Genomic DNA, 13880 nt, shown 5'->3' on the forward strand with positions numbered 1-13880 from the left:
AAACCACAACTAAGAGCCTAAATCCTCTGCATACATGGAAGGTAATTAGTGCTACTTAATGTATCATCTCTAATTATCTTGAAGCTTCTTCTTCAGGCGCGGTTTACACCGGCGACATGGCTTCCATTCTCACGGCAGGACTCTCCAGTATTAGGCCCTGCGTATCCGATTTTTCTCTATTGCGCATGACTGCGGCGGCTCGCCATCAGTCATGCGCAGCGAAGGTTATTTATTCAATGTTTGTATTTTCCATGCCGCCCCTAAACGATGCCGTGGCTACCCGCAGTCCATACGTGATAATAATTGCGCATGGGCTGTGGGTCGGACACTTCCATTGATTTCAATGGAGGCTATCCGCGTGGAGTCCGTGGCAAAATAGAGCATGCTGCAATTCTTCTTCCGCTCGTGGAATACGCAATTTGCATCCGTGAGTGTGAAGGAAAAATCGAACGTTCATTACTTTCAATGCTTGCGTTTTGCCACAGATTCTCCGGTGGGGGAGTTTAAAAAAAAAACTAGAAAATGGGGGCTTTCACTCCCTATTCTCACACAAGGCTCCAAAGGCGATTGCCCAGAGACACTAATCATTCATGTGAGAAGGAGAGAAAAGGGAGACTGAAGTGTGAGGAACGCCGGGAGAAGGTGGTGTTAAACAGCAAGCCTTCCAGGGAAGAATGTCTCCTTCCATACGGCTTCCGGATGCAACAACGCCAACAAAACCCTTCTGGAAACTGCTTTTTGTGTGATCCTGCAGGCATATGGGGTCCAGTTATGCATTCTGGTTGGAGTTGTTCACTTTCCTTTTCTTCTCCATCCTGTCCAGAATGCTATGGCGGCTTCTCCTTATGACTGCAGAGTTTGTACATATTTACAGTATTTGTTTTACGCATTTCTATAGTGCATACATATACCGCAGCGCTGCACACAAATCGTCATCACTCACATTGGATTTGTGTATAGTGGTACTTGTTACAGAAATATCTACCTTATATGCTGGTGTATACACTCGTGTCAGAACCAATCCCTCCCCTAGAAGTTGTCAGATGGAATCATTGTAAGGCAAGCGGCACACGAATGGGTCGGATTCTGCAAGCGGGAGCCTACAGCGGAATCCGGCTCCGACTGCAGCTAGCGTCAGCGTGGAAATATTTAAGGCCTCATGTCCACTGCATGCAGAGTCTTCATTAAATTGATTTTTTTATTAATTGCAGGAGATTGCAGATTGCGTTTTTTTTTTTTTTATGGATCATCTGCGTGGAAAAATCTGCAACTCCACCTCCCAGCCTTTTCCCCACCTCCCTAATTGATTTTAACGTTCAAATCCGCAGTGCATCCGCAAATGTATTTGCGGATGCACTGCGGATCCTAAGCTCCCACAGAGAAGTACTAGAGCCTCGATGTCCACCCGTACCACATCTTGTATGCAAGCTAGAGGCGATACAACAGGGTACTAGAGCCTCGATGCCCACCCGTACCACATCTTGTATGCAAGCTAGAGGCGATACAACAGGGTACTAGAGCCTCGATGCCCACCCGTACCACATCTTGTATGCAAGCTAGAGGCGGTACAGCAGGGTACTAGAGCCTCCATGCCAACCCGTATCACATCTTGTATCCAAACTAGAGGCAGTACAACAGGGTACTAGAGCCGCCATGCCCCCCGTATCACATCTTGTATCTAAGCTAGAGGCGGTACAACAGGGTACTAGAGCCTCCATGCCCCCCGTATCACATCTTGTATCTAAGCTAGAGGCGGTACAACAGGGTACTAGAGCCTCCATGCCCATCCGTATCACATCTCGTATCCAAGCTAGAGACGGTACAACAGGGTAGTAGAGCCTCCATGCCCCCCGTATCACATCTTGTATCTAAGCTAGAGGCGGTACAACAGGGTACTAGAGCCCCCATGCCTGCCCGTATCACATCTTGTATCCAAGCTAGAGGCGGTACAACAGGGTACTAGAGCCTCCATGCCAACCCGTATCACATCTCGTATCCAAGCTAGAGACGGTACAACAGGGTAGTAGAGCCTCCATGCCCCCCGTATCACATCTTGTATCTAAGCTAGAGGCGGTACAACAGGGTACTAGAGCCTCCATGCCCACCTGTATCACATCTGGTATCCAAGCTAGAGGCGGTACAACAGGGTACTAGAGCCTCCATGCCCCCCGTATCACATCTTGCACAGTACTGTACTTTTTCCAGCATGATTTAAAAGGCTATGTTGTATAATCGGGTCCAGATGTTCTTTTTTTTCAGCATATTGCACATTTGCGCACATATTGAGTGTGAATTTGTGCACTTCCTATAAACATTTATGGGGCTGTTGCTGCACAAAGTAGAACAGGTCCTATTTGTATCACCGTGCGCAAAATACATTCCCGGAAACAAACCAATTGACATCAATGGCTTCTATTCACGCACTCTCGCATTGCGCGAAAATCGCTTGATCTTTGCGCAATGCGAGAGCGTGAGAAAACGCAGAATTATGACCCCCATGCTTTTCAATGACTTCATTCCCATTTGCGATGTTTCCTTTCCTGCGATGTTGCAAGATTTAGAATTGGCTGCCTGCGATATCGTTTGGCGTTTTGCGATTTATTGCGTCACCACGCACGAACTTGCGATGATCGTACAATGTATTTTTAACATTAGCAACACCGGCTGACGCTCAAACATCGCATGAACAAGATTGTGATATTGCCGCGATCGTCTCATGGCGGTATCGCACTCGGCAGCGTGAAGGAGCCCTAAAGGAAGGAAAAGGTTCTGATGACCAAATCGTGCGGAAAGTTACTGACATTGTTTCCTTTTTGTACGGTTCTATATGAAAACGCCCAATAAACGTACCTTTAAGAAAAGTGGCGCAGCGTAACACAAAGGGGGCGTGGCCACACATTTACTATAATTTACGCCAGAACTTGGCGTAAATTATAGCTGACATCTATGCCAGTTAGTAGTTGGCGTAGGTTTCAGCCTGGCACACCGGCTCACCAGACGTGTGCCCGGTTAAAGGCGTGACCCTCTTAATAAACTGGGCGCACTTCACTGTCGATCCGACTTTTTTACAGACGGACATATAGACTGCCGCTCTAAGCTCCTCCCCCTGTGAGACGGTGAAGAGTTCTCCCAATTAAGCCGCATTCACACTGCCGAGAAAATGTAGAGATTTGTAGGTTACGAGATGCACAAATCTCGCAAAAATGTGAACTCCATGTGCCTCGTTCATAGCGCAAAACATTGTAGTAAGGCATGCGCCATTGCACTTGCGCTGGTGTGAGGCTGGCCTCAGGGCTCCTTCACATGACCGTATTTGCGCATGTTTTTGCGTGCATAAAACGTATGTGTTCAAAACACGGAGAACAGAACTCCTTGACTTAAATGGTTTTGTTCTCGTGAGCGCGATTTACACGCGGAAAAAGTCAGACCTGTTCTTTTTTCCTGCATTTCGTGCAGCAAAGGTCCCATAGAAGTCAATGTGCGCAAATACGTAAGAGGAAGCGTGAAACATGGCGCAAAACGCTGGGAAATAATCACAACTGGAACCTATTAGGCAAATTAGCCTCTTATTCCGCAGAAAGGGTGTCCCGCGCACGCGTGTGAACTGGATCTGTGTGCGCAAAAGTATAGTAATACCTGTAGATACGCGCACACATCTACCTCATCAAACCTCGTTAATGCGCAAATACACTGAGATGCCGCAAGCGTTTTTGCGCATTCGCTCATGTGAAGCCAGCCTTAGACCTCTTTCACACGGCTGTATGCGTTTTTACGTTCGGCCGTGTGCGCCGCAAAATCGCATGAAAGAAGAATTGTTGCGACCGCGTCCCGAACTTCAGCCGCACATTTTCTGCCGTTCACAGAGGCGGCCGCAGCGAATCGGTGAAATAATACTCTGCGGCGCGGAAATCCCTCGATCGGCAGAAATCCTCGGAATGACTGCTAATGCCTAAATAGAGGCACCTGCAAGCGTTTCGAGCGCCGGGCGCGGATACACCCCTCCCCCTCTCTTTTTTTCAGCTTCCACAGAAATCTATGGGAGCTGCCAGCGAATCTCAGCTAGTGAGCAGGACCAATCGACAACCAAAAATGGTCGCGATGCGCTATTTTTCCAGGTGCAGTTTTTTACGTGCCCAACAACCGTTCATCTGACTGAATACATTGGAGTTTAGCGCTTCGAGGGGGGCGCGATTTTTTTGGCGCGGCTAAATAGCGTTGTATATACGGTCGTGTGAATACGGCCTTACACGGACTATCTCAGTCGGCTAACAGAACTCCACGCGGAGGGTCCAGAGTTCCATCTCTGTCGTGGATGGTCAGACATGTCTGCCAGCTAGAACGTACCGCGGGTTCGCACGTGACATCAGAGCGTCCCTGTTGTCAGAATGACGAGGCTCTGATGTCACCGCTTAGTCAGGGGTGTGTTTAACGGACGCCGCGGCACGTAAATGAGCGGAGCGTTTACCGCCGCCCTGTCCGTTTATTCCTCCTGGCGGCTGCCATCACTGCATTCTGATAAAATGTTCGTTCATTCATGAAGCTGCGAGGAATACGAGGAGACGCCTCACAGCTCGCCATGTCATTCCTGTCAGACCACAGCAGGAGAGGGAAGAGGGGGCGGGGCCTGGCGTGACGTCACCGCAGGAGATGGGGGTCCCCACGGAAGGGGGATGGCGGAAGGAGTGCGACAGAACAATCACATCAGGAAGGGGGCGTGGTCTCCAGGGAAAAGAGGCGTGTTTCTGACCAAAGAAAGAAGGGCTGACAGTGATTGGCGCGGTTTTCCTCCAATCGCAGTAGTGACGACATTCTCCGTCTTTTTGGCTCTTCACTTAAAGGGGATCTCCGGTTTGTGGACAACGGCCCCCAACAGGACCCCCGGGGTAAAATAATAACCCCTCTGCGGACGCCGCGATCCAGCGCTGCAGCCGTACGGCGATTGTGGTGACGGATGATGTCACAAGAAATCAGGCGACCGCTGCAGACAATTGCGCACCAAAAGTTCCCATAGAAGTCAATGGGGATGCAGAAATGTGTGCGCAATTTGGAGATGTGAGAAACGCTGCGCGATTGGGTGGGTGAAAGAACATCCGGCGCTCGTTAGACTAATTAGTCGTTTCAGTGGCGGCGAACGTCGAGGCGTACGGAAATAGTACAGTACAATACGCCGCTGTGCGTGCAAAAAAGCAGCATTCGTTCCGCAAAAATGCAGCGCCCATTCGCGCTCAAATACGCTTGCGCTCGTGAGAGGCCGCCTTACCGCTTACGATGGAGGGAACGTGCGGGGCGAGCGCGCCGCGGTCTTTGTATCCGCTAAACATATACGTTTCATGCCGTTTAAAGTATATAAACGTAAGCTCTGGCGCCCGGAGGTTTAGGGCCGTTCGCACGGCGTATGACAGTCGTGTAAATAAGGCCAAAGTACACGGACATATATGTGTGCGAAAAAGGCGCAATTATACCTCACTGAGCAAATGACTTCAATACGGGCGATTGTTACGCATCAAAGCAGGACGAGCCGCGCTGCCGCCTGCGACACGGCCCGTTGATAGAACGCATGGCGTAATATGCCGCGTATCTCCGCCCGCGTGAATGAGCGCATATAGTAATAACGTAGATAACCGCGACGTCTGCTCATCGACACGCCATGTCCGCCGGCGGTTCACTACGCGATTGCGTCTTGTAGAATACAACTGTTTACACTTTTTGACGTTCGTCTCCTGCGGCCCGGCGCCGCGCGATGCGTCTCTCCCTCTAAGAACCGTCTTTGGCGCAGCGCAATGTTCCCGGATTTCCCTCTTGTCTTTGTAGTAATAACACAGACCGGCAGGTGGGATCTACGACTCCATCCATGTTGTTAGACGTTACAGCAGCTAACGCACGTGTTTAACGGACACAAGGCCGCGGTGTGAACGCTGCCCGAGAATAGCGCTGCTTTCCATGGAGGACAGCGACAAGTGACAGCGTGCCGCCAGCGTCACTGCAGAAAGCCCCGAGAGGTCGGCCGTCGGAGGTCCCCGGGTGGGCTCCGTGTATAATATGCTCACTGCTTAACCCCTGCACTCCCGGAGGCCCCCCTCCTCCCCGCTGTGTGAGCCGCGCAGCCGCCTCTCCGGCAGTGAAGCGGTTACAGGAGACATTTCCGGCTCGGGAACGTCCCATCCCTGAATCCTAGGGGAGCGGCCGCGAGGGGGCGGGGCCTGCCGGAGAGGGCGCGCTCCCGCGGCTGGGGGTCAGTGTGTGACGAGGACGCGCCGCGGGGTCAGTGAGGAGGCGGCGGCGGCTGAGTGACGGGAACCCGGAGCTGCGGGCACCGACGAGCGGTAGGTGAGCTCCGAGGGGCTGGAGGAGAGCCGGGCACAGCGAGGCCATTGTGTGTAGGTGTGCGCCGCCCTCACGTGTTCTCCCACAGCCGGTACCACTTGTAGTCCCCCCCTATCATGGACTGTAGGGGTGGTCCACCCCCCCCCCCCCTACAATTTCAAGCAGTTGTGACCCCCCCATACAACTTGGGGCATAGGAGATTGCTCTTCCTTTAAGTTTGCGATTGTGATTTCTTCCCCCCCCCCCCCCCCATCTTTCTAATTTACGATTGTGATTTCTCCCCCCCCCCCCCATCTTTCTAATTTACGATTGTTATTCTCCCCCCCCCCCCCCTTCCTTTCTGTTTTACGTTTGCTATTCCCCCATTTCTGATTTGTGATTTCCCCCCCCATCTTTCTGATTTACACTTGTGATTTTCCCCCTCCTTTCTCATTTGCGATTGTCGCCCCCCCCCACCTTTTACGATATGCGATTTCTTTTCTTCTGATTTGCGATTGTGATTCCCCCCTCCCTTCTGATTTGCGATTGTGATTCCCCCCTCCCTTCTGATTTGCGATTTCCCTCCTTCTTTCTCATTTGCGATTGTCGTCCCCCCTCCCTTTTACGATTTGCGATTTCCCCCCCTATCTTTCTGATTTGCGATTGTGATTCTCCTCTATCTTTCTGATTTGCGATTGTGATTCCCCTCTATCTTTCTGATTTGCGATTGTGATTCCCCTCTATCTTTCTGATTTGCGATTGTGATTCCCCTCTATCTTTCTGATTTGCGATTGTGATTCCCCCCTATCTTTCTGATTTGCGATTGTGATTTTCCCCCTTCTTTCTTATCTGCGATTGTCATACCCCCCCCACACCTTTTACGTTTTGCGATTGTGATTTCTCCCCTCCCTTCTGATTTGCGATTGTGGTTTCTCCCCTCCCTTCTGATTTGCGATTGTGATTTCTCCCCTCTCTTCTGATTTGCGATTGTGATTTCTCCCCTCTCTTCTGATTTGCGATTGTGATTTCTCCCCTCTCTTCTGATTTGCGATTGTGATTTCTCCCCTCTCTTCTGATTTGCGATTGTGATTTCTCCCCTCTCTTCTGATTTGCGATTGTGATTTCTCCCCTCTCTTCTGATTTGCGATTGTGATTTCTCCCCTCTCTTCTGATTTGCGATTGTGATTTCTCCCCTCCCCTCTGATTTGCGATTGTGACTTCTCCCCTCCCCTCTGATTTGCGATTGTGAAACCCCCCCACCCCCCCTTTGATTTGCGATTGTGACCCCCCCCACCCCTCTGATTTGCGATTGTGATTTCTCCCCTCTCTTCTGATTTGCGATTGTGATTTCTCCCCTCCCCTCTGATTTGCGATTGTGACCCCCCCCCACCCCTCTGATTTGCGATTGTGATTTCTCCCCTCCCCTCTGATTTGCGATTGTGGTTCCCCTCTCGTCTAGCTTTGTGGCGGTTTTGATTTCCCCTTTTCCGTTACGTGTGATTGTTCTCATCCCCAGGTAGCTCACTACACGTCCAGTCCAGCTGGTAAATGCTCGAGTTCTGCTATTGCCCTGATACACGGTGTATATAATGGACCATGGGCCAGGAAACCCCTGGTGACCCCCGTGTCCCCATGCACATGCACCACTGTACAAGTCCCCATCATACAGCTCATCATATCTCAGCTTCCATAGTAGAGGACAGGATGTACAGCGGCTCTGGATCGCTCCATTGGACACTTGGGGGCAAATTTATAAACGTTTACGCCAGAGGGTGTTTGTGCAAAAATCAGTAACTTGTCTTCTGTACCTTGTCTGACACTTTTTGAAAAGTGGGCGGAGTTTGGTTGGTAGGTGGTGGGCCGCCCGGACCGCGAGATTTATGCATAATTTATCCCAGAAACATCGGGTTGGTCCTGGCGTACCTTCCTGCTGGGATGCGCTGCGCACATGTAGAGGTCTGCGCCTCGGCGATTTCTTACTGAGCCTGGCGCACGAAACACCAGGATTCGTAAATGTCCCCATTTGTTTTTGAGCATGAGGCCTAAGATCCCCCCGTAGACACGCAGATACGGGTCCCTGCCGCTGCTGATCTCCCTTTGTTTGCTATCTATAATTGTGTTCGTTCTGCGGACGCTTCCCGTTAAGCGCCGCTCGCTGCTGCTGACACAATCTGGTGTGTAAGTGGCGAGCTCAGCACGTGTGACATTCTACCCGCCGCTCTTGTTAAACTATTATGGAAGCGGAGCCGCTCTGCCGGATTATCATCCCCTGCCTGTGACTTCCTGCAGACCCCTTAACTCCTCCGCTGCCGGTCTGAGAGGGACATTTAATCCCCCCCACTTCCAGACAAAGGAGGGACTAATAAAGCTTCGCAGTGAAAGTTCTACAGATGTGATACATTTAGTTACATCCAGTGGAGACATCCTGATCCTGATGCTGAGGAGACTTATGGATTCACATTTGGCGCCACTTATCAGTTAGCAATAGGATGGGATGATGGGAAATGTCCAAGGACTATTAAACTGTTCCTGTGGGATATTCTGTTGTAGCGCCACCATCTCTACTCAGGTTCGCTTACCCTTTACTGCATCACTTGTTGGCGGCTCATCCACCTGCCGCAGCGCTTGGCAAAGCATCGTGGGTATTTACAGAGGCGTACCTTGAGGCTGGCTGGACCCCATTGCTAAATCTGTAACAGGGTCCCCCACCTATGATCTCATACGGGGATGAGCGGCCTTATGAGCCCCCCAGGCTTCCAGGGCCAATTTGCAACTGCCCCCTCTATCCTCTTAACACCAGGATGTACATGTATGCCCTAGGTGTGCCGGGTATTTACGAGCAGGTCCCGCTCCATACAAGGCGGGTGGCGGCTGTCTGACAGCAGACACCTGCCTCCGACAGCCGCTATCAGCGCTGCTGCTCTTTGTGGTTGTTAACCCTCTAGATGGTACCCTCAAGTCGACAGTGGCATTTAAATGCCTCAGTTGTTGTTCAGGGGTTGCCATGGCAGCCGGGGGGCATTCTGAAGCCCCTAGGGCTGCTATGAATGAATACCTATCAAAATGCAGTATAATATAATACTGAGGTACTGCATCATACCGTGTGAGCGATCAGCAATCGCAAGTTCAAGGTCCCTACGGGGACTAACAAAAATGTAAGAATAAGTTAAAAAAATGTAGTTTTATTAATTATTGGAAAAAATAAATTCTGATTTTCCCATATTAATAATAAAAAAGCACATTTGTGATTGTCGCGTCCGTAAACGTCCGATATATCAAAGTGACGCATTATTTGTACCGCATGGTGACTGTTGTCAGAAAAAGAAAATGCGCAACGCCAGAATTGTGCTTCTTTTTGGTCACCCAATGAAAGCCAATCAAAAAGTCGTACGTACTAGAGGACGTCCTGCGAAACGCGAGTGGCCGCACACCTATGATGACGGAAAAATAAAAACGTTAGGGCTGCCAGAAAGTAATGTTTTTCCCCCAAAGATATATTTTATTTTTTTTAAGTACTACTGCAAAAGGAAAACTATATAAATCTGGTGTCATCGGAATCGCACCGACCTGCAGAATACAGTTATTGCGTCATTTCTGCTGCAGTGTGTACGCCGTAGAAAACAAGCCCCACCCAAGATGGTGGAGCAGCGGGGGTTTTTTATTTCACCCCTCATCGCTACGGCGATGGAGAAATAAGAGTTATGAGTTTTTGAAAGTGAGGAGGGAGAAATGGAAAAAGAAAGTCCTAATACTTCAGTACGCAGAATGCCATCGCTTACCTTGGCCCTATGAGGACGGGGCCCCATCTACATTCACTTACAACTTTTGGAGTGTGGGAGAAGATACAAACCCCGTGCAGATGTTGCACTTATGTATTTCTGGTTCACCTCACTGTTTCAGTAAAGGCGACACCCGAGAGGAACTGATTTGCAGACATAATAACAGAACAGATCCGCCAGACTTCTCTGAATGTGACAGACTCCTCCGTCTGTCGGGAGAAGTCATGTCCCCGAGCCATGAAAAGAAACCCCATCCTTCTCGAAGCTCATGTTGCAGCACTTCAAGCATAATGACTGCAGGTGAGGAGGCGGCCACACCTGGAGTGAGAGAATACTGTAGGATGAGCCTCGTGAACCTGCATCTAATGGTGCGCGGCGCACAAAAATACAACCCGTTATTTGCAATAGCTGTATTTACATTGGCGATTTTTCTGCTGCAAGACAAAAGCTGCCAGAATGTTCTATTTCTATGGAAGTCTCACATGAGAATGGAACATACAGATGTGCGGTCTACCGCATATCACATAGTACATGGACGGGGTGTTCTTGTGGTGTGCGATGCAAGTCGCGCCCAAGACTGTTGCCCGTGTGAATGCACACACAGGCTTGATTCACACGAGTGTATGTGTATTCGCACTGTGTTTTTGGGCATCGGATGTTAGGTATCCGCGTGCACAACTGCGTCTTTTACTGCAGTTTTTGCACGCGCAAATACTGTACATTGAAATAGCTATTTAGCCTAACTAGTTTGATATGTTCTATTTCACGGTACTGGTGCATCTTGTCTCCACCAGAAATATGCGTGGAGACATTGGGTGGGAGTCCTCAGTTAGAGGGTATGCATAGCCGATGGCCAGAGCTGGGGACTGGCTGGCGCACAGACACCTCTCCACATGCACCGCCCATTCTTCTTGCCCAGGTCACACATCTCCCAGCCGGACTCGCCGCTCTCAGCGTCCGTGTGTCCCCCTCCCACCTTCCCCTGCCAACATAGCTGCATTAGCAGGTGGTCCCGCTGTAACTGTGTTCTCTGGGGTCCCTGCTGCTGTGTGCGGAGACACTGATAGGGGAGAGTGGAGGGTGCAGCCGCAGGGGAGGGCGGAGGGTGCAGCGGCCGTCGAGCCTCTGCCGCAGGGGAGGGTGCAGCGGCCGTCGAGCCCCCGCCGCAGGGGAGGAGGGAGGGCGCAGCGGCCGTCGAGCCCCCGCCGCAGGGGAGGAGGGAGGGCGCAGCGGCCGTCGAGCCCCCGCCGCAGGGGAGGAGGGAGGGCGCAGCGGCCGGCGAGCCCCCGCCGCAGGGGAGGAGGGAGGGCGCAGCGGCCGGCGAGCCCCCGCCGCAGGGGAGGAGGGAGGGCGCAGCGGCCGGCGACCCGCCGCCGCAGGGGAGGAGGGAGGGTGCAGCCTCAGCTCCCGCATCCCCCTGTGACATGGCCCTGCCAGCTCACACACGTTCCCTCTCTCCCAGCTGGCGGTGGAGAAGCTGCCGTGAGTGGCGTGACAGTGGGGCCCGGCTGCAGCAGCTACAGGGGAAAGCAAGAGGAGAGGTATGAACGCGGCACGGCGGGAGAAGCAAGCGGGAGAAAGTCGTCGGCGCCGAGGGCAGATATGGAAGTCCGCCTTGGACATGTGTGAGCTGCCAGGTCTCCACCCATATTTCTGGTGGAGACAAGATGCACAAGTACCCTATTTCACACTCGCACGTACATGTGATGTTTTTTTTTCCTCACCCGCTGAAAACTATAGATAAGATTTCTGCGTACGCATAGAAAAATCGCAGTGTGTTCTATTTTTCTATCTCGCAGCATTGCTCATGTAAATAGACACATTAAAAACAACAGTGTGGATTTCGGTGCGAGTCTCGCCCGTGGGAGGTGTTTGCTTTTGCTTTGAGCTGTGTTGGTTGTGACTAATGACCAATATTCGTCTACTCGAAGGCTTCCTATTCTCTTACCAGGGAGACCTAGAAGTACCAGAGGGATATTCTGTGGACGATTGTTTCTGGTTCTTGATGTCTTGAGATTTGTGGACTGATTTGTATTTCGGATTGTGGGTCTTGGTGGTCTTCTTGTGATTGGTGGGTGTTATCTGATTCTTCTCATGTTGAGATCACCCGAATTGTTGGGTGGGATCTGCTGGGGGTTTACCGGGTCGGCTGATGAGACTTGTTGGTTTGATATCAGAAACCTTGTTGCCCGCCACAGAGATTTTCTGCCTCTCTAGTGCTTCTAGGTTTGATATTGTTGGCTTTAGATGACCCTGATGGCTTCATGTTGGTTCCATATACCTGACCATTGAAGAGCTCCACCCCATCGCTGTATATAGACTGACAGTAGAGTGGTTATCACCAGCGATCAGTATTGCCCACCAGATGATTGGAAGGGCTCAGTATTTTTCCATACACACTCCATCACCTGCCCATCATTTTCCCTCCGTTGACAGTCCGCCTCCTGTCCCGTCTTTGGAAGACCTCAGTATTCGCCTTATTCCAGTCCATCTCCTGCTCAATTATTGGAGCCATCGCCCCATACACAGCTGCGCTCTTGCTCGATCACTGGAGAACCTCAGTCCCCTCTATTCATAGTTTGACTCACCCAACCATTGGAAAACCTCGAACCATCCCATGCATGTGACCATTGGAAGATCTTGGTTTCCTCAGTAATAACTCTACGCTCACAAGCATTGGAAGACCTTAGTCCCCCCACACATTACTTGACTCTTGCCGATCATTGGAAGACCACAGCCCCCCCCCCACTCATTTATAGATTGACTCATATATGACCTTTAGCAAATCTCAGTCTCCCCATTTATTTTTCTACTGTCATGAGAAGATTGGAAGCCTGGAGTCCTCCCATTCATCCGACAACTCTCATGCTCGCGTTGGAAGCCCTTGGTTCTCTTCATCGCTGGAGTCTCATGTGAGCATTGGGAGCCCTCTGTTTCCCTAGTCATTGCTTGATTTTCATGCAGTCATTGGAAGAACTTAGTCCTCCCATTCATAACTCAACTTTCACCCAATCTTTGGAAGACTTTGGTCCCCCCTTTCATTATTCGACTCCTGCATGAACATTGAAGCGCCTTGGTCTCTTCCATTTATCTCTGAACTCTCTTGCAAGCTTTGAAACACCTCTGTCCTACCCCATTCATCAGTCGACTCTTGCGTGACCACATGACCACCTCAGTCCCCTCCAGTCCCCACTCAACAGGCTGCACACGAGTGAATGAGTTAGTGGTGATGTCACTCGCTCAAACGAGAATCGGCTGGTCTAAAAGAAGCCATTGTTGGGCCGTACCCGTCTACTGATGTCCTCTTCTATGGCAGATTGTAGGGTTTGTTAGTTGGGGATGGCTGCATTGTTGTGTCCATGGCTGTAAAGTGCCGACACCGGTGATAATTGAGATGCCGGGGAGGGCTGTCCTGCATGGGGTGGCAGGGTCGCCCTCGTTCGTCTTGGCTCGTTATTAGGCAGCCGTCGTGTTTCCCCAGGAGGCGCTGTAATGATCACTTTCCGTGTTGTGTGCGCTCATCAGATTGTATTCAGAAATATGAATCATCAGTAAATCTCTCTGCTTCCCAGAAACACGGAGTAATGCGATTAGGAGCCGGCGGAGTCTGCGGGTATTTATTACCTCCCAATTTGTGTCTTTTTATTCAATTTTTTTTGCTTAACAAATCGCAGGTAAAAAACCTTGTGGGAAATACTGTGATGAATATTGTGTGGGCGCCGGGGGTGGAGGGGGGCACCAGGGGTGGGGTGGGGGCGCCGGGGGTGGGGAGGGGGGCGCCGGGGATGGAGAGGGGGC

General features: G+C 51.0%; 1 protein-coding gene across 3 annotated transcripts in view; it reads left to right on the forward strand.

The window, feature by feature from the left end:
* The first annotated feature begins 6191 nt into the window (after positions 1-6191).
* PTK2 (protein tyrosine kinase 2) overlaps positions 6192-13880 on the forward strand; it is a 223555-nt gene continuing 215866 nt past the window's right edge. For 2 of the 3 annotated variants that reach the window (XM_066578748.1, XM_066578752.1), the window contains exon 1: positions 6192-6323. The gene's annotated coding sequence lies outside the window, so the exon portion shown is untranslated. Of the gene's footprint in view, positions 6328-13880 lie in introns of all 3 variants that reach the window. The other variant, XM_066578749.1, reaches the window with a different exon arrangement.

This window comes from Eleutherodactylus coqui, chromosome 9 (assembly GCF_035609145.1).
Source record: "Eleutherodactylus coqui strain aEleCoq1 chromosome 9, aEleCoq1.hap1, whole genome shotgun sequence".
Lineage (NCBI taxonomy): Eukaryota > Metazoa > Chordata > Amphibia > Anura > Eleutherodactylidae > Eleutherodactylus > Eleutherodactylus coqui.